This window comes from Dendrobates tinctorius, unplaced genomic scaffold, assembly GCF_039654945.1.
Source record: "Dendrobates tinctorius isolate UK_male_01 unplaced genomic scaffold, ASM3965494v1 ptg000006l, whole genome shotgun sequence".
NCBI classification, from domain to species: Eukaryota; Metazoa; Chordata; class Amphibia; order Anura; family Dendrobatidae; genus Dendrobates; species Dendrobates tinctorius.
This window is the reverse complement of record NW_027361674.1, coordinates 12,543,180-12,561,424: the sequence shown is the minus strand read 5'-3', so window position 1 is coordinate 12,561,424 and position 18,245 is coordinate 12,543,180. Positions and strand designations below refer to the sequence as shown.

Sequence of the window (18,245 nt, the reverse complement as noted above, 5' to 3'; positions counted from 1 at the left end):
ATGTTTTTCTCTTCTTTTCCACACAGAACCTGGTGCACCACGGCACAACCCGGATCATCCTCTGTTGAAGCGGCCCCTCATTTACCAGTCACTGAACAGTCCCAATCATCCACCAGCGATTGAGCAACCTTGCAGGCTTCACAGGTTGAGGAACAGGCAGCCGGTCCATCAGGTTTTCCCCTGCCCCAGCCCGCTGCCGCTTCTCGTCAGCGGCAGAGAACCTGGGAGAGATCAGGCTTGCCAGAGTTTATGCACTTAAGCTTGGTCTTCCAGGACGGGATTAGGTTGATTGCTGACAGAGTGAAGAGTGGGTTCAAGGATGTCAACAAACGCCTTGACCGCCTGGAAGCCGACCTTGAGAGACTGGTGCAACATTTTTTTTCTGCAATAGAGTGAAGCGTGTCGGAAAACCTTACACCTCAACTCCAGCTGAACCTCATGCAGACCTGCCAGGTTGGTTACAGCCACGCATTGCAGCAGCAGCAGTCCCAGCATCAGTCACAAAGCTACAATCCACAGGCCGGAGGATATTACCAACAGCCTATCTATTTTCCAACTCCCACAGCACCAAACTATCCTCCACCATCACCGCGTCCAGTTCACAGATCGACCACACTGCCGAGTTCATCACCCCTGCAGTTGGCAGCATCCACTATGCTTCAGAGTCCAGCACCATGCAGCCAGCAGTATCCACGATGCTGCCCAGTACAGCAACTCTCACCCAGTGCAGCACCCCTGCAGCCATCACTATCCATGATGCTGCCCAGTCCAGAATCCCTGCCCAGTCCAGCAACCTTGCCCAGTCCAGCACTCCTGCAGCCAGCAGTATCCACAATGCGGCCCAGTCCTGCACCATGCCAGATGACTGCTACAGAGGCCACCACTCCCACTCAGCCAAGAAAACAGAGGACAAAACCATTCCCACATTGAACCCACCACCTACACCCTCACCTACCAATTTGTCACTACCTTCACTTGTGTCTTTGTCTGCACCTTCTAGTTTGACTATCGATTCCCATGATTCCACTTTGTCATCTATCCCCAATATCTCCACTGCCATTCCTGATCAAATCCTTCAATTTGTTGCCTCTTCCCCTGTAGACCGTTCCCCTGTAACCCCTTCCTCATCAACTACCACCCAATCCTCCCAGCTCCACACCCCCAAGGTCCACCCCATCTCACCCTCACGTAAACCTCAACACAAAACCCAATCACCCTGACCTTAACCCTTATTTTTTGTTAAATTTTGTAAAATAAAACTTGTATTTTGTTTGCACTATATCTTGTTTTATTTGTATCTTTATGTGCCACCGCCACAAACACACACATGTGAATTGTATTTTTGAGGGAACTTTTTTACTGGAGGTATTTTATTAACTCAGCAAACATTAGAGGGAAATTTTAACATTACATGTACATTTTTACATCACAGGTAGTGATGAGCGAGTATACTCGTTGCTCGGGTTTTCCCGAGGATGCTCGGGTGTCCTCCGAGTAATTTAGCGTGCTCAGAGATTTAGTTTTCGTCGTCTTATCTGCATGATTTGCGACTTGCAGACAGGCTGAATACATGTGTAGAATTCCTGTTTGTTAGGGAATTCCCACAAGTATTCAGCCTGTCTGCAAGTCGCAAATCATGCAGATAAGACAACGAAAACTAAATCTACGAGCACGCTAAAATACTCGGACATCACTAATCACAGGTACATTTAAACATAACAGGTATGTAATTTTTACATTTCAGGTAAATGTAAACATAAATGGTACATTTTAATTAGTGGCTTAAATCATTTCGCCTTGCCATGCCACACGTCCATTATCTGAAACAAAGTAAGCAGCAAACTTATCCCTCATCTGGGCAACTTCCACTGTGGTTCTCAGAGAGTGAAATTGGTAATCATGCAATGTAACAGGTTCCTCAGGTTGTAAGTTTGGTCACTCTTTTACCAGGATGTAGTTGTCCAGAACAACACACGCTTTCACAACCTTATCAATAGTGTCAATTTTTAGATTAATGGATGTGCACAAAATGCGCCATTTAGATACCAGCAATCAAAATGCACACTCCACAGTTCTTCATGCCCTTGTCAGTCTGTAGTTGTAACAATTTTTTGTGTGCTTTAAGTTCTGACTTGAGTATAGTTTAATGAGGTTGGCACACATTTGGAATACCTCATCCTCAACAACAACAAAAGGCATTGGCGGTCCGTCAGTGTTGGGAAGAGGTCGTGGCTGCGGAAAATTAAAATCATTCCCATACAGACATTGGCCCATGTCAGAGTTTTTGAAAGTCTGTGAGCCATTTCCTCATCCAAATGAGCCAATGTTAATGGCAACAAATCTACATTCAGCATCCGCAATAACCATTAGAACAATGGAAAAGTATTTTTTATCATTGAAGTACTCTATTCCACTTCCAGCAGGTTTCATAATCCTAATGTGTTTGCCATCCACAGGCACCACACAGTTAGGAAAATTTAAAATTTTCTGGAATTTCTCAGCATTTTCAAGCCAGAGTTCAGTTGTGGGTTGGAGGAGGAGTTCTTGCTGCAGAACATCACCTAAAGCACGACAGGTGTCTCCAATAATCCCAGAAAGTGTGGACACTCCAATACTGAATTGGAATCTGCGGAACAGAAAATGAGAAAAAAAATCAGTGCATATTTTTTATAGCAATCATATTAATGCCAGGTGTTTCTTTTTCCAATTTACGTACCTCAGGGTGACCAAAAGACGTTCCTCAGCAGGAATTGCTCAACGGAGCTGTGTGTCCTGCCTGGCGATGGATCCTTGAACACGTAGCAGCAAGTCATGGAAGCTCTGTTCTGACATTCTCGTGTAGTCAAAAAACTTCTCCGGGTTTTGCCGCAGCTCTGTGTACAAAGAGTGGTAGGCTCCACAGCTCTCTCAGAGTTCAAGTATGGGGTGTTGCCAATAGCGACGACGACGTCTTCTCCATCTTTCTCTTCTTCTTTGTTATTGACAAGCAAAAGCAAAGGCAGCAGCCAATTTTAATTGTAAATCCAGATCTTCATAGAAGCTGTCCATGTCAAGATCCATCTTGCAGCTAGATACAGCAGCCAAAGACGAGGATTTCATCAGTGCAGTGTGTCTATATACTATATATAGAAATCACATGAGACTCGCTTACTGGATGTCTGATGTCAAGGAAAAGCTAATGCAAAACATTGGAAATTTCTAACGCATGCGCATAAACAATGCAAACACATGCAAAAACGCATGCAAACGCAGCGGTTTTTTGTGTCATGCGTAAGATGATGCAGATAAAAATGCTGCGTAAACATGCATTTGCATGCGTTTTTGAATGCGTTTGCACACGCAGATGACACGCTGCACACAGAAACGCTAATGTGAAACTAACCTAAATACTTTTTTCCCCCCAATATATATATATATATATATATTGTGAGAATCATGTGGGAATAGTGGATGAGGGCAGGTATATCTCGCCCAGATTCCTTTCCTATGTGGCCTAGTCTGGTCAGTATCGCACCTGCTTGCTAATGAATAATGGGAGGTGGATATAAAAGGATGCAAGGTGGTTGTGTGAGTGTCTCAGCCTGGGAACACAGAGAGCCTGTCTGTGTGAGAGACACACGTGAGTGGAAGCAGTGCCCACTGCAACTGTGGTTTGGCTGGACGGGAGAAGCCCGCCAGTTGGTAGTTAGGTTGTCCATTGTTTAGTTAGTGCCGGACAGGCAAGGATTTGTTTTATGTTTTATTTCCTTTTGCATTGCTTTCACCGTTAATAAACCTGACCCAGGGTCAGTTATACACGAATCTCAGCTCTGCGCCTGAGTTTCATGCTGAACGCACATGACCTTTGACCCCAGCAAAGGCGATCCCGGAGTGTTTTATCACATTGTGGTGGAGAACGCGGGCATCACGTTGCAAGCATGAGCATGGAGGACGTGGTGAAAGCGCTGGTACAATCCACCGCCGTCCAGCAAGAAGCCAATCGGGTGATGATGGCCCAGCTGAAGGAGTTGGTGGACATGAGAGTTACCGATCGTTCGCTTCTCCAGCAGGTGGCGCAGCGCTTGGCAAGCTTACCTGAGCTTAACCTGGAAGCCGAGTCGAGAGTGATTCACGTGAGTCGGTACTGGCAGAAAATGATGACCGAAGATGACGTCGAGGCATACCTGACCACGTTTGAACGGACGGCGGTGCGAGAAAAATGGCCGAAGGCACGATGGGCCGGCCTGATTGCCCCGTTTCTTTCCGGTGAGGCCCAAAAGGCGTATTATGATTTGGAACCTGAAGCTGCGCAGGACTTTGACAAATTGAAAGCCGAGATTTTGGCCCGGCTGGGAGTGACGACCGCTGTCCGTGCACAGAGAGTGCATCAATGGACTTATCAGCCGGATAAACCACCGCGGTCCCAGATGTTCGACCTGATCCACGTGACGAAGAAGTGGCTACAACCTGAGGTGTTGACAGCGCCAGAGATAATCCAGAGAGTCGTCATGGACAAGTACCTGAGAGCTCTACCGCCAGCCCTGAGGAAGTGGGTAAGCCATGGAAATCCTACGACGGCAGATCAACTGGTGGATCTGGTTGAACGTTACTCCGTGGCGGAAGGACTCCGAGACGACGCTACCCCACCTCGTTCTTCATCATCTCCACGTGGAACCGGTAAGACTGTTCCAGGGAGTAGGGGAGATGGAAAAATCCCTAAGACAGTGGGGGAGGAAAACGGGACTGCCCGCACTGCAAGGCCGAGAGTAACGAACTATGGTCTAAGCAAGGGGCCCGTTAGGTGTTTCCGCTGCCAAGAGATGGGACATATTGCTGCGAACTGTCCAGTCACTACTGGACCCATGCAGTGCGACGTCACAGACTCTAAAAACCGCATGTCTATGGATGCACGGGTGGTGAGTGTGAATGCCGGTCAAAAGGATGTGGAAAAACACTTGTGTGATTTAATTGTTGATGGCAAAAATGTGGTGGCATTGTTAGACTCGGGAAGTGTGGTGACTCTGGTGAAGGCCAGTCTGGTGTCAGCCCCGACTGGACCATCAGACAAATTTTCTGTAACATGTGTGCATGGAGACACCTGTTCCTACCTCACCACTGTCATATGCATTACTACTTCCTATGGGTCTGTGCAACATAAAGTGGGACTCGTCCCGGCGTTATTGCATGATGTTATCCTGGGCCGGGATTTTCCCCACTTCTGGCAATTGTGGGAGAATCAGTTGATACCCCAGGGTAATAGTGTACGTGATTCTTCTTCCAGGGCGCGTGTGGGTCCTGAACCCCTGGAAGAGGTCTCCCCGGAAGACTCTGGGGAAGAGTCTGCGGGAAATGACCTGCAGTTCCCGTTTTCAGTCATGGCGGGTGATACGGAGGAGACCGGGGAAGAGGAGGAGGCCGACAGCCGTCCACCTCCCCGTTTGCCGGATTTAGAAGTTCAGAAAGATGACTTCCAAAGCGAGCAAATAAAGGATCCTACCCTTTCTCAGGCTAGGACAAATGTAAAAGTGATAAATGGGGTACCCGTAGAACCTGGCTCTAGGCTGGCATATCCTTACATGGTTCTGGAGAATGATTTACTCTATCAGATAGAGAAAAAGGGGGAAGATACGGTGCAACTATTAGTCGTGCCAAAACCCTACCGGCGGCAGGTGCTGGACCTGGCCCACGGACATGTGATGGGAGGTCACCTGGGAGTCCAGAAAACTATCGAAAGGATATTACACTGTTTTGTTTGGCCAGGCATGCATCACGATATTTGAGTATATTGTGAGTCTTGTCCTGACTGCCAAGCCTCTGCACCTAAGCCCCGTTTCTGTAGCCCTTTGGTACCCCTACCTATTATTGAAGTCCCGTTTGAGAGGATTGGGATGGATTTAGTTGGGCCCCTTCCACGGTCTGCACGTGGACACCAACATATCCTGGTCATCTTGGATTATGCCACTCGTTACCCGGAGGCCATCCCTTTGCGTAACACGGCCACCAAGACGATTGCCAAGGAACTGGTGCATGTGTTTAGTCGGGTCGGTATACCAAAACAGATACTCACCGACCAGGGGACCCCCTTTATGTCCAGGGTAATGAAGGAGCTCTGCCGATTGTTACAAATCGAACCGTTACGCACATCCGTGTATCACCCTCAAACAGACGGGTTGGTCGAACGGTTCCATAAAACTCTGAAGCAGATGCTGAGAAAGGTGATAGACAAGGATGGGAAGAACTGGGACTATTTACTTCCGTATTTGCTTTTTGCCATCAGGGAAGTACCCCAGTCTTCCACGGGATTCTCGCCTTTCGAGTTATTGTATGCCCGACGTCCTCGCGGACTGTTAGACGTTGCAAAAGAAACCTGGGAGGGTCAGGTCACTCCGTTTAAAACAGTGATAGATCACGTCACACAAATGCAGGACCGTATTGCGGCTGTTATGCCTATCGTCAATGAACACATGATACAGGCTCAAGGAGCCCAAAAAAGAATCTATGATAGGGGCGCCAAGATCCGTACGTTTGCACCCGGAGATAGGGTGTTGATCCTGGTCCCCACGGTGGACAGTAAGTTCCTGGCAAAGTGGCAGGGCCCCTTTGAGATCAAGGAAAGAGTTGGTGAAGTAAACTACAAAGTATACCAGGCAGGTAAACGGAAACCTGAACAGATTTATCATGTAAATCTGATAAAGCCCTGGAAGGATCGGTCTGCCTTGTCAGCGGAGCTGGCCCGTCCTGTCTGCTCGCATACCGTACCGGAGGTACGGGTTGCAGAGACTCTCTCGGAGCGGCAAAAGACTGAGGTCAGGCAGTTTCTACTTCACAACCAAAAGTTTTTCTCAGAAAAACCCGGGCAGACTATGCTAATGAAACATGACATTGTAACGGAACCTGGTGTCACAGTTCACGTAAAGCCCTACCGAATCCCGGAAGCGCGCCGTGAAGCCGTTTCCCGAGAAGTGAAGGCAATGTTAGAGTTAGGAGTCATTGAGGAATCGCACAGTGCGTGGTCCAGCCCGATTGTGCTAATTCCTAAACCGGACGGCACCATCCGGTTCTGCAATGACTTCAGGAAACTGAATGCGGTCTCAAAATTTGATGCCTATCCTATGCCCTGGGTCGACGAGTTAATAGAACGGTTAGGAAAAGCCCGGTATATTACGACCCTAGATCTAACAAAGGGGTATTGGCAGATCCCTCTGGCTGAGGCTGCCAGAGAAAAGACGGCATTTGCTACGCCGGAAGGTTTATTTCAGTATGTGTATATGCCGTTTGGACTGCACGGGGCACCGGCGACCTTCCAGAGACTGATGGATCGAGTCTTGAGGCCACATAGGCGGTACGCTTCTGCCTATTTGGATGACATTGTCATTTACAGCTTGGACTGGGAGACTCATCTCCAGAAAGTACAAGCTGTGATTGACGACCTGTGGGAGGCAGGTCTAACCGCGAACCCCAAGAAATGTCACATCGGGCTAGAAGAAGCCCGGTATTTGGGGTATGTAATTGGGAGGGGTGTTGTTAAACCCCAGGTTGATAAGATTCAGGCGGTTCAGGACTGGCCACAACCTGTCAACAAGAAGCAGGTGCAAGCCTTCCTGGGGATCGCCGGCTATTATCGCCAGTTCATACCCAATTTTGCAGCCATCGCTACCCCCCTGACAGATCTTACAAAAGGGAAAGACTCCGTCATGATTAAATGGAGTTTAGCGGCTGAAGAAGCCTTCCATAGCCTAAAACGGGCACTTTGCTCTCAGCCCGTACTGGTGACTCCGGACTTCCGCAGCGAGTTTGTGGTACAAACGGATGCCTCTGATACCGGTATCGGGGCTGTACTCTCACAAGTGAGGGACGGAGTGGAACACCCAGTCCTCTATCTCAGCAGGAAGCTGAATAAACACGAGCAAAGGTATGCAGTCGTAGAAAAAGAGTGCCTCGCCATTAAGTGGGCTCTAGAGGCCCTCAAATATTACCTGGTGGGCCGAAAGTTCAGGCTGATCACTGACCATGCCCCTCTCAAGTGGATGCACTTGAACAAAGAACGGAATAGCCGGGTGACCCGGTGGTTCCTTGCCCTGCAGGCCTACACTTTTACGGTGGAGCACCGCCCAGGGGTACAGATGGGGAATGCAGATGCCCTGTCCCGAGTGCACTGTTTGGCGGGTGTCATTGCTCGACCAGAGTGGTCTGAGCAGAGGGGGGGGATATGTGAGAATCATGTGGGAATAGTGGATGAGGGTAGGTATATCTCGCCCAGATTCCTTTCCTATGTGGCCTAGTCTGGTCAGTATCGCACCTGCTTGCTAATGAATAATGGGAGGTGGATATAAAAGGATGCAAGGTGGTTGTGTGAGTGTCTCAGCCTGGGAACACAGAGAGCCTGTCTGTGTGAGAGACACACGTGAGTGGAAGCAGTGCCCACTGCAACTGTGGTTTGGCTGGACGGGAGAAGCCCGCCAGTTGGTAGTTAGGTTGTCCATTGTTTAGTTAGTGCCGGACAGGCAAGGATTTGTTTTATGTTTTATTTCCTTTTGCATTGCTTTCACCGTTAATAAACCTGACCCAGAGTCAGTTATACACGAATCCCAGCTCTGCGCCTGAGTTTCATGCTGAACGCACGTGACCTTTGACCCCAGCAAAGGCGATCCTGGAGTGTTTTATCACAATATTGGTGGGAAAAAAGTATTTAGGTTAGTTTCACATTAGCGTTTCTGTGTGCAGCGTGTCATCTGCATGTGCAAACGCATTAAAAAACGCATGCAAATGCATGTTTACGCAGCATTTATATATATATATATATACACTGCTCGAAAAAATAAAGGAAACACATAAAAAACAGAATATAACTACAAGTGGATCAAACTTCTGTGAACTTAAACTGTCCACTTAGGAAGCAACACTGATTGACAATCAATTTCACATGCTGTTGTGCAAATGGAATAGACAACAGATGGAAATTATTGGCAATTATCAAGGCACACTCAATAAAGGAGAGGTTCTGCAGGTGGGGACCACAGACCACATCTCAGTACCAATGCTTTCTGGCTGATGTTTTGGTCACTTTTGAATGTTGGTTGTGCTTTCACACTCATGGTAGCATGAGACGGACTCTACAATCCACAGGCTCAGTATGCTGTTCAGTTCCGCACCCTCTCATCTTGGAACAATGAGGCCTTGCTGGCTACCTTCTGGGAGGGCCTATCTGGAAAAATTAAGGATGAGCTGGCGGGACGGGACAGGCCTACCATCTTGGATGACCTGATTTCCTTGGCGACCCGGATTGACCTGCGTTTTCAGGAGCGTTCCATGGAGATTAAGCGCGACAGGAGGTCCTACCACCTGGACTCTAATTTTTCCAAGACGTCTACCTCATCCTCTTCTCCCGAAGCTAAGGAGGTTGATCGAGTAAATCTGGCCAGCCGCCGCCTGGAGGCGCGTCACAAAAACGGAAGCTGTCTGTACTGTGGTAGTTCCGAACACCTAATCCGCTCCTGTCCAAAGAAGTCAGAAAAGTCCTCTGCCTAGGCTCGGTAGGAGAGGCCACCCTAGGTATAGAACGTTCCTCTCCTTCGTTGCAGATCTCAGTCTCCGTGACCTGCGGAGCAATAAAATTTTCTGGACTCTGTCTGTTGGACTCCGGAGCCGCCAGAAGCTTTATCCAGAAGACGCTTGTGGATTGCTACCACTTACCAGTTCAGGCTCTTCCCAACCCGTTGCGGGTAACCGCTGTCGATGGCCAGCCTCTGACCGAACCCGTCCAGTTCCAGACTGAGCCAGTGGAACTCCTGGTAGGTCTTATGCATTCTGAAAGAATCCGTTTTTATGTATACCCTGGTTTGTCTCACCCCTTGCTTCTAGGTTTGCCTTGGTTTCAGAAACATGAACCAGTCCTTAATTGGAGAACAGGCGAAATTTTACGTTGAGGAGATTCCTGCTCGGACCGTTGTTTAACCCGGATTGAACCAGCTTCACCCCCGGTTCAACCTGCTACCCTGCCTGGATTAGCATCCGCTTACTGGTCCTTCTCGGATGTCTTCGGGAAAAAGGAGGCTGAAAAACTTCCTCCCCACAGGTTGTATGACTGTCCAGTAGACCTTCTTCCTGAAACATCTCCTCCCCGTGGGAGAGTTTACCCTCTTTCCCAGGCAGAGACTCAGGCTATGTCGGACTACATCCAGGAGAACTTGGCCAGAGGGTTTATCCGAAAATCATCGTCACCGGCAGGAGCAGGCTTCTTCTTCGTGAAGAAAAAGGACGGATCCCTGCGGCCCTGTATCGACTACTGAGGACTGAACCAGATCACGGTTAAAAACAGGTACCCTTTGCTTCTAATTTCAGAACTGTTTGACCGTCTCCGAGGGGCCAGGATCTTCACCAAGCTGGATCTCAGAGGGGCTTACAATTTGATCCGAATCAGAGATGGAGACGAATGGAAAACAGCCTTCAACACTCGTGATGGCCACCACGAGTACCTGGTAATGCCTTTTGGTCTAAGCAATGCTCCCGCTGTTTTCCAAGAGTTCGTCAATGACATTTTCAGGGATCTGCTTTACACCTGTGCTGTTGCCTACCTAGACGACATTCTGATTTTTTTTCTACTGACTTGGTCTCGCATCGCAGACAAGTGCGCCTGGTCTTACAGAGGCTCAGGGAGAACAGACTGTATGCCAAGTTTGAAAAGTGCCTCTTTGAACAATCCTCTTTGCCTTTCCTCGGTTACATTGTTTCCTCCACGGGATTAAATATGGATCCAGAGAAGTTATCGGCTGTACTCAAGTGGCCTCGTCCGTCTGGGTTGAAGGCCATACAGCGATTCCTGGGCTTCGCCAACTACTACAGGCAATTCATTCCTAACTTCTCCACCCGAGTGGCGCCCATCTCAGCTCTAACCCGGAAAGGTACAAATCCGAAGGATTGGCCTCCTGAGGCTGAGGAGGCCTTTGTTTCTCTCAAAAAGGCCTTTGCTGACGCACCTGTTCTTCATCGTCCTAACTCCAATGAACAATTTTTTCTTGAGGTTGATGCCTCTTCAGTAGGTGCGGGAGCTGTACTAACCCAGAAATCGTCCTCCGGGCGAATGCATTCCTGTGGTTTTTTTTCCAAGGTTTTTTCTTCCACAGAGAAGAATTATTCTGTTGGAGATCAGGAATTGTTGGCTATCAAATTGGCCCTGCAGGAGTGAAGGCATTTTCTAGAAGGAGCTCTTCATCAGGTAGTCGTATACACCGATCACAAAAACCTTGCTTACCTCCAAACTGCACAAAGGCTGAATCCTCGTCAAGCCCGCTGGGCTTCTTTTTTTGCTCGTTTTAACTTTGTTCTTCATTTTCGCCCAGCTGACAAAAATGTCAAAGCAGACGCACTTTCCAGAGCCTTTCTACCTCCTGATCGAGAAGAAGAACCGCAGCACATCATTGAACCCTCAAGGTTAGTCGCGGTCGCTTCTACTGATCTTGCCCGGCTGCCTCCCAGGAAGACTTTCGTGTCAGCTTCTGAGCGTACTCGTGTCCTTCGGTGGGGTCATTCGTCCAAGTTGGCTGGTCATGCCGGCCAGAGAAAGACTCTGCAACTCATCTCCCGGTACTACTGGTGGCCTGCCATGGCTAAGGACATTCTGGAGTATGTCACAGCCTGTTCTTCCTGTGTTCGTAACAAGACGGCCAAGCATCTACCCGCAGGTAGGCTTCAGCCTCTTCCAATTCCGTCTGCCCCCTGGCAGCATATCGCGATGGACTTCATCACAGATCTCCCTATCTCATCTGGCAGTTCTGTGGTGTGGGTAGTGGTGGATCGCTTCTCTAAAATGGCTCACTTCGTTCCACTTCCCGGTCTTCCAACTGCTCCTGAGTTGGCGGACCTGTTCATCCGGCACATCTTCCATCTCCATGGTTTCCCTCTCCACATCGTGTCCGACAGAGGAGTCCAGTTCACCTCAAGATTCTGGAGAGCAGTTTGTAAACTGGTAAGAATTGAACTGGATTTTTCCTCAGCGTACCATCCCCAGTCCAATGGACAAGTGGAGAGGACAAGTCAAATCCTGGCTGGATTCCTGCGTCACTTTGTCAACGCCCATCATGACGACTGGGTAGACTTACTGTCCTGGGCCGAATTTTCTTACAACAATCAAGTAAGTGAATCTTCTGGAAAGTCTCCTTTTCAGATTGTCTTCGGATTGCAACCCGGAATACCTCTTCCCATCTCCGGATCATCTGGCGTTCCAGCTGCCGATACTTTCTCCAAAGATTTTTCTAAGGTCTGGATGGATACCAGAACTGCTCTGGAGAAAGCCTCATACCGTATGAAAAGGCAAGAGACGTTTGGATGCGCCTATCTTTCGTCCCGGAGACAAAGTATGGCTCTCTTCTAAGTACATCCGGTTAAAGATGCCATCCTACAAATTGGGTCCCCGGTTCATCGGACCATTTGAGATCTTGAGACAGATCAATCCAGTCTCGTATAAGCTGAAGTTGCCCACTTCCCTACGTGTGCCTAACTCCTTTCATGTTTCTCTCCTCAAACCAGTAGTTTTGAGTCCCTTCTTTAAGGATCCGGGTACCACTCCTGACCCTGTCTCGGAGGATGATGTTTTTGAGGTAAAACATATCCTGGCCGTAAAAAAAGTAAGGGGTAAGACCTACTACCTGGTGTACTGGATGGGTTTTGGTCCTGAGGAGAGATCTTGGGAGCCTAGGGAGAACATCCAGGCTCCTCTTCTTAAACGGTTCTACGCAGGCTTGAAGAAGAGGGGGTGTAAAGAGGGGGATACTGTTACACCCGGTCCCCGTCCTGGCGCTGCGCAAAGGTCTGCCGCTGTTACACTTGGCCGCTGTCCTGGCGCTGCGTCCAGGCCTGCGGCTGCTCTCCGTTCTGGGCACTCACATCGAGCCTCTCATGCTGCTGCTCAGCATTCTGTCCTCCCTCCTGCCTCCTCCTCCTGGCGTCCTGTGAGGAGATCTGTAACTAAGGCTATTAGGGCACTCCCATCCGCTCTCTTGCTTTCTTAAAGGGGCGGCGTGCATTATTCAAAAAATGCAATCAACCAATGGCAGCGCACTGGCTGCTAATTCTGGCCTCTCCTCCATAGGGAGAGCGCCGGAGCAACGAGTATCTATCATTGCTACATCCGGTTCTCATGCTAACCTGTCTACACTGCATCTGCAGTCTCTGTGCATTGTCTAATGCTCTCTGTTTCCAAAGCATATCGGTATCCTGTGTTAGCTGGTTATATCGGCAACCATCTGGGCCTAAGCCATCCCATTCCACCTACAGCCATCTGAGTCCAAGGACTGTGTGAAGGTCACTGGAACCGACTCCTTACCAACTAACCGGATCCAGGACCCAGCGCATTACGGTCTCTGCTGTAACTTTTGTTATCCCTTTTGGCCCCGCTGGGACATCTGCCATGTGTTCGGGGTCTAACTGGAGGAAGCACCTGTGTCCTCCGGGTATTCCATTCTGGCCCTGCCTGAGGGGCTTTACTACGGGTGCCCGGGGCTCACTAGTCACGCCCCCTTCGGAGCCCCCCGGACCGTGGTCCCGAGGTTCCACTTAAAAAATAAAAACGAATGTGAACTTCACCATCTCTGCCTCCGCTTCCATTCGTTACAAGGAGCACTGCCAGAGCCCTGCAAAATGACCTCCGGCAGGCCACAAATGTGCATGTGTCTGCACAAACAGTTAGAAACCGATTCCATGAGGATGGTCTGAGTGCCCAACGTCCACAGATGGGGGTTGTGCTCACAAGCCACACTGTGCAGGACTGGCGCTCTGTGCTCTTCACAGATGAAAGCAGATTCACACTGAGCACATGTGAAAGACGTGACAGAGTCTGTAGACGTCATGGAGAGCGATCTGCTGCCTGCCGCATCCTTCAGCATGACCGGTTTGGCAGTTGGTCAGCAATGGTGTGTGGTGGCATTTCCTTAGAGGGCTGCACAGTCCTCCAAGTGCTCGCCAGAGGTAGCCTGACTGCCATTAGGTACCGAGATGAGATCCTCAGACCCCTTGTGAGACCAAATGCTGGTGCGGTTGGACCTGGGTTTCTCCTAATGCAGGACAATGCCAGACCTCATGTGGCTGGAGTGTGTCAGCAGTTCCTGCAAGATGAAGGCATTGAAGCTATGGGCTGGCCCGCCCGTTCCCCAGACCTAAATCCAATTGAGCACATCTGGGACATCATGACTGTCCAGGAGTTGGCGGATGTTTTAGTCCAGGTCTGGGAGGAGATCACTCAGGAGAACATCCGTCACCTCATCAGGAGCATGCCCAGGCATTGTAGGGAGGACATACAGGCACGTGGAGGCCACACATACTACTGAGCATCATTTCCTTGTCTTCGAGCATTTCTACTGAAATTGGATCAGCCTGTAATTTGATTTTCCACTTTGATTTTCAGTATCCTTCCAAATCCAGACCTCCATGGGGTATTAATTTTGATTTCACATTGATTGTTTCTATGTTTTATTGTTCTCAATACATGCCACTATGAATAAAGATTTGCAACTTGAATATTTCATTCAGTGATATCTAGGATGTGGTGTTTTAGTGTTCCCTTTATTTTTTTGAGCAGTGTATGTAAGGGGGTGAAGTGCAGGAAGAGTCGGGGGAGGGCTGCCTCCTCTGCTCCGTGCCCGGAACCATTGATCAGGGCAGGAGGTGCCCCAGGGACAGAGAAGGGTCTGGGCACAGGAAGACAGCCAAGCAGAGAGCGGGAAAAGAGCACGTGCTTTCCTCAGAGCAGCCTGGGCAGGAGACGGGAGAGGATGCTGACACAGATGGGGAGAGAGACAAAGCTCCCGTTCACAGAGTAAAGACCAGGGTACCGCGCACAGAGTCAGCAGACCATGAGTACGTGAGGCTGGGTACTGCAGTGACAGCAAAGGTGCGTCCTGATCCCTGTGGAAAGACTGAGACACATGCAGAGGTGGAGGCCTGTATAGAGACGGAGGCCAGAGCAGAGACCGTAGCCCGTGACTACATGAAGCTGGAGCCTGCAGTGACAGATGAGGTGTGTCCTGACCCCCGTGTGAAGTCTGTGTCCAGTGCACACCCAGCAGCTTATGCAAAGATAACAGCTCGAGCAAAGACAGCAGCTATTGCAAAGATAGCAGCTAGTGTAGAGATAGCAGCTAGTGTAGAGATAGCAGCTAGTGCAGAAACAGCAGCTCGTGCAGAGACAGTGATCCATGCAGGGACCGTGACCCCCGCAAGTGGCTCCGGTACCCACGGTGCTGGTGCAGAGCCCCTGAATCCTGCTGAGAGATCTAACAAGGGAGGGAGTGTTGTTTCCCCTGGGAGAGGCTGTTGTGCTTAGACAAAAGACTCAGAGCAGAGGGGACCCCGTTAGTCCAGTACCCCCTCTGCCTCCTTCAGTAACGATTGAGACCCCAGCGGAGGATTGGAAAGACCACAGAGAGTACAGAGAGTCTTCAGACGACAAGTGCTGCTGGTGATTCGGCGCCAACGTGGAAGAAGCTCGACCGTTCATTCAAGAGCCCCCTTCAGACTAATAAGTGCCTTCATAGGAAAACTCCTTATATTATTGTTCAATACTGTTAATGCCTTTTTGACTGTTTTCAGTATTTGTTCTCACTATACCAATACTACACGGTTATTTTTTCAGTATCAATCCCTGTAAATAAACCTCCCCTTTAACTGTTGGTCAATCTGTTCCGTGGTGACATACGCAGCACCTGCACATTATTACACTTAGCGTAGTCGGCAAGATGTCACACGATGGCGTGGAAGGGGCGGACCAAGCAGTTAGGGAAGGCCCCAGGACTAGCATTCCACTGGCAGCCATGTGGAATAATTTGCCGAGGTTTAATGGGAGCAATGTGATGTTGTAGGGTTGGACAGAGAATATTCGTGGAATGATGCGGATGCATCCCATGACACCAGCCCTGGAGGCAGAGATTGCATTGATGGCCCTGGTGGGGGAGGCACGGGATTCTGTCATACATAGGTCCCCATGGGAGAGAGATACCCTGGACAAAGTATTACGGATACTTGAGGAGACGCATGGGGACCCCACTGACGTATGGGAGCTGCGCATGCGACTGTTTCGTCGGGTACAAAAAGAGGGGGAGACCGTGACGCAGTTTATGAATGCCCTGCAGGAACTCCAAACTGCCATCGTACGGAAGGACGGTGTAGGTGTAGGGCCAGTTGATGTTGTGCTATGAGATCAATAGGTGACAAGCTTGGGAAACGTGTTGATGAAGCAGGCCCTGCGAGAGCGCATGCGGAAAAAAACAGACATGACTTTCTCTCAGGTTGGGAGTGAGGCGCGCGCGCACGACCAGGAACAGGGAGTGAAAGCACCAGTGGGGAAGGTATGGAGCAGGGAGGTAGCTGCCCCTCAATGGGTGGAAGATGTGAAGGAAGAGATTAAACGGATCCGTGAAGAAATGGCTGAATATAAGAGGGTTCCTGCTGTGGAGACTGCTCCCAACGTGAGACTAGTGCCGCTTGGCGAAGTAGACCGTCTACATCCTACAACTGCGAAGAACTCAGCCCGAATGAAGAAGAGGCTGCATGGACCCAGAATTCCCGGCTGAAAATAAGGAGAATCTGGGAGGGGATTGAGAGCCTGGGGGAAGCCCTTACTGCTATCTTGGGGACCAGCGGCATGCCCCGAAGTAACGTGTGGAAGCAGACAGAGAGATAGAGAAGTGCGGAGCATGAGGAAGACTTCAGCAGCGGCTCCAGAGCATAATCATCTAGCCGGGAGTGAAGAGCAATCGCCGATGAGAGATGCTTCCCACAGAGGTCGGTGATCCAGACCAAAGCGCCCACCAGAGAGATGCAGATGTGAGTGCTGGGTGTGCAGAAGAGTGGGACACCTGTCCAGAAATTGCCCTACCCAAGAAAGGCGGTGGCAGAGATCCGCTCACCCCTCTGAGGGTCCTGCAAATTCGAGGGAGCGTCACCCCTGGAAGGAATGGTACGGCGGGAGGAGGAGAGCTCCACTCAGAGCAAGACAGTGTTATGGTGTCGGACGCCAAGAAGAGAAGGAAGAGATGATTGCCCGAGTGGTCCATCGAGATGAGTTACTATCAGACCCGCCACAAACTATTAGCAAAGGAGAAGAGGAGACAAGAGTTTCTGAGATACACATTCCTGCGGTTCCGGTCAAAGAGAAGAAAGAGCCACTAGTGTCGTCCTCTGAGGTGGAGCCTGTGTCGGCTGTCGGCCCACAAGATTCCGACTGGACAGAGAAGATAGAACAGCGGTTTGAGACAGGGAGTGCGGCTGAGAAGCCCTGGGAAGTTAAGCCCGCAGAGCCCGGTGTGGATGGTGAAGGTTCCCGCTTGCATGATCTTAATCCATCCGGTTCTAGCTTTGACAAGTGTGCTCCTGTCAAAGAGAGGGGGAGCTATGGAGAAGAACTCAGGAGCTCAGGCAACGGTTCCCGCTGATGATAAAAGGAAGGGCGAAACATCCGCTAGCGACAAAGCCAAGAAGAAGAAGAAAAAGAAGACAGTGGATGCCGTTGGAAAATCTAATGGGTCAACACAAAATTCGTCTGAGGAATTTTCTTCTACGGCTGAAGATGACGTAGAAGAAGAATATCCCGACGTAATCGATGAGCAACTCCTAAACCAGTTAGTTTGGCAGTATCTGGCTGAAGAAAGGCAGAAGATGTAAGGATTGCAGGTATCTGTCTCCCCTCAAAAGAGCAATGAGAAGCACGAAGACCCCTCGCCTGTGGAATGGCGAGCTAAAAGAGAGGGGGAATGTAAGGGGGTAAAGTGCAGGAAGAGCCAGGGGAGGGTTGCCTCCTCTGCTCCGTGCCCAGAACCATTGAGCAGAGCAGGAGGTTCCCCGGGGAGACAGAGAAGGGTCTGGGAACAGGAAGACAGCCGAGCAGAGAGCGTGAAAATAGTGTGCTTTCCTCAGAGCAGCCTGGGCAGGAGATGGGAGAGGACACAGACAGAGCTCCCGTTCACAGAGTAATGACCAGGGTATCACGCACAGAGACTGCAGACCGTGAGTACGTGAGTCAGGGTTCTGCAGTGACAGCAAATGTGCATCCTGATCTCTGTGGAAAGACTGAGACCCGTGCAGAGGCGGAGGCCTGTATAGAGACGGAGGCCTGAGCAAAGACCATAGCCCGAGACTACGTGAAGCTGGAGCCTGCAGTGACTGATGAGGTGTTCTGACCCCCGTGTGAAGTCTGTGTCCAGTGCAGAGACAGCAGCTAGTGCAAAGACAGCAGTTCGTGCAAAGACAGCAGTTCGTGCAAAGACAGCAGCTAGTGC

At 49.9% G+C, this 18,245-nt stretch overlaps 1 protein-coding gene across 2 annotated transcripts in view; it reads right to left on the bottom strand.

Annotated features, from left to right (window-relative positions):
• The window catches only part of LOC141085415 (coiled-coil domain-containing protein 170-like), a 169,015-nt gene that overhangs the window by 105,759 nt on the left and 45,011 nt on the right, over nt 1-18,245 (bottom strand). The gene's annotated exons all lie outside the window — the stretch shown is intronic.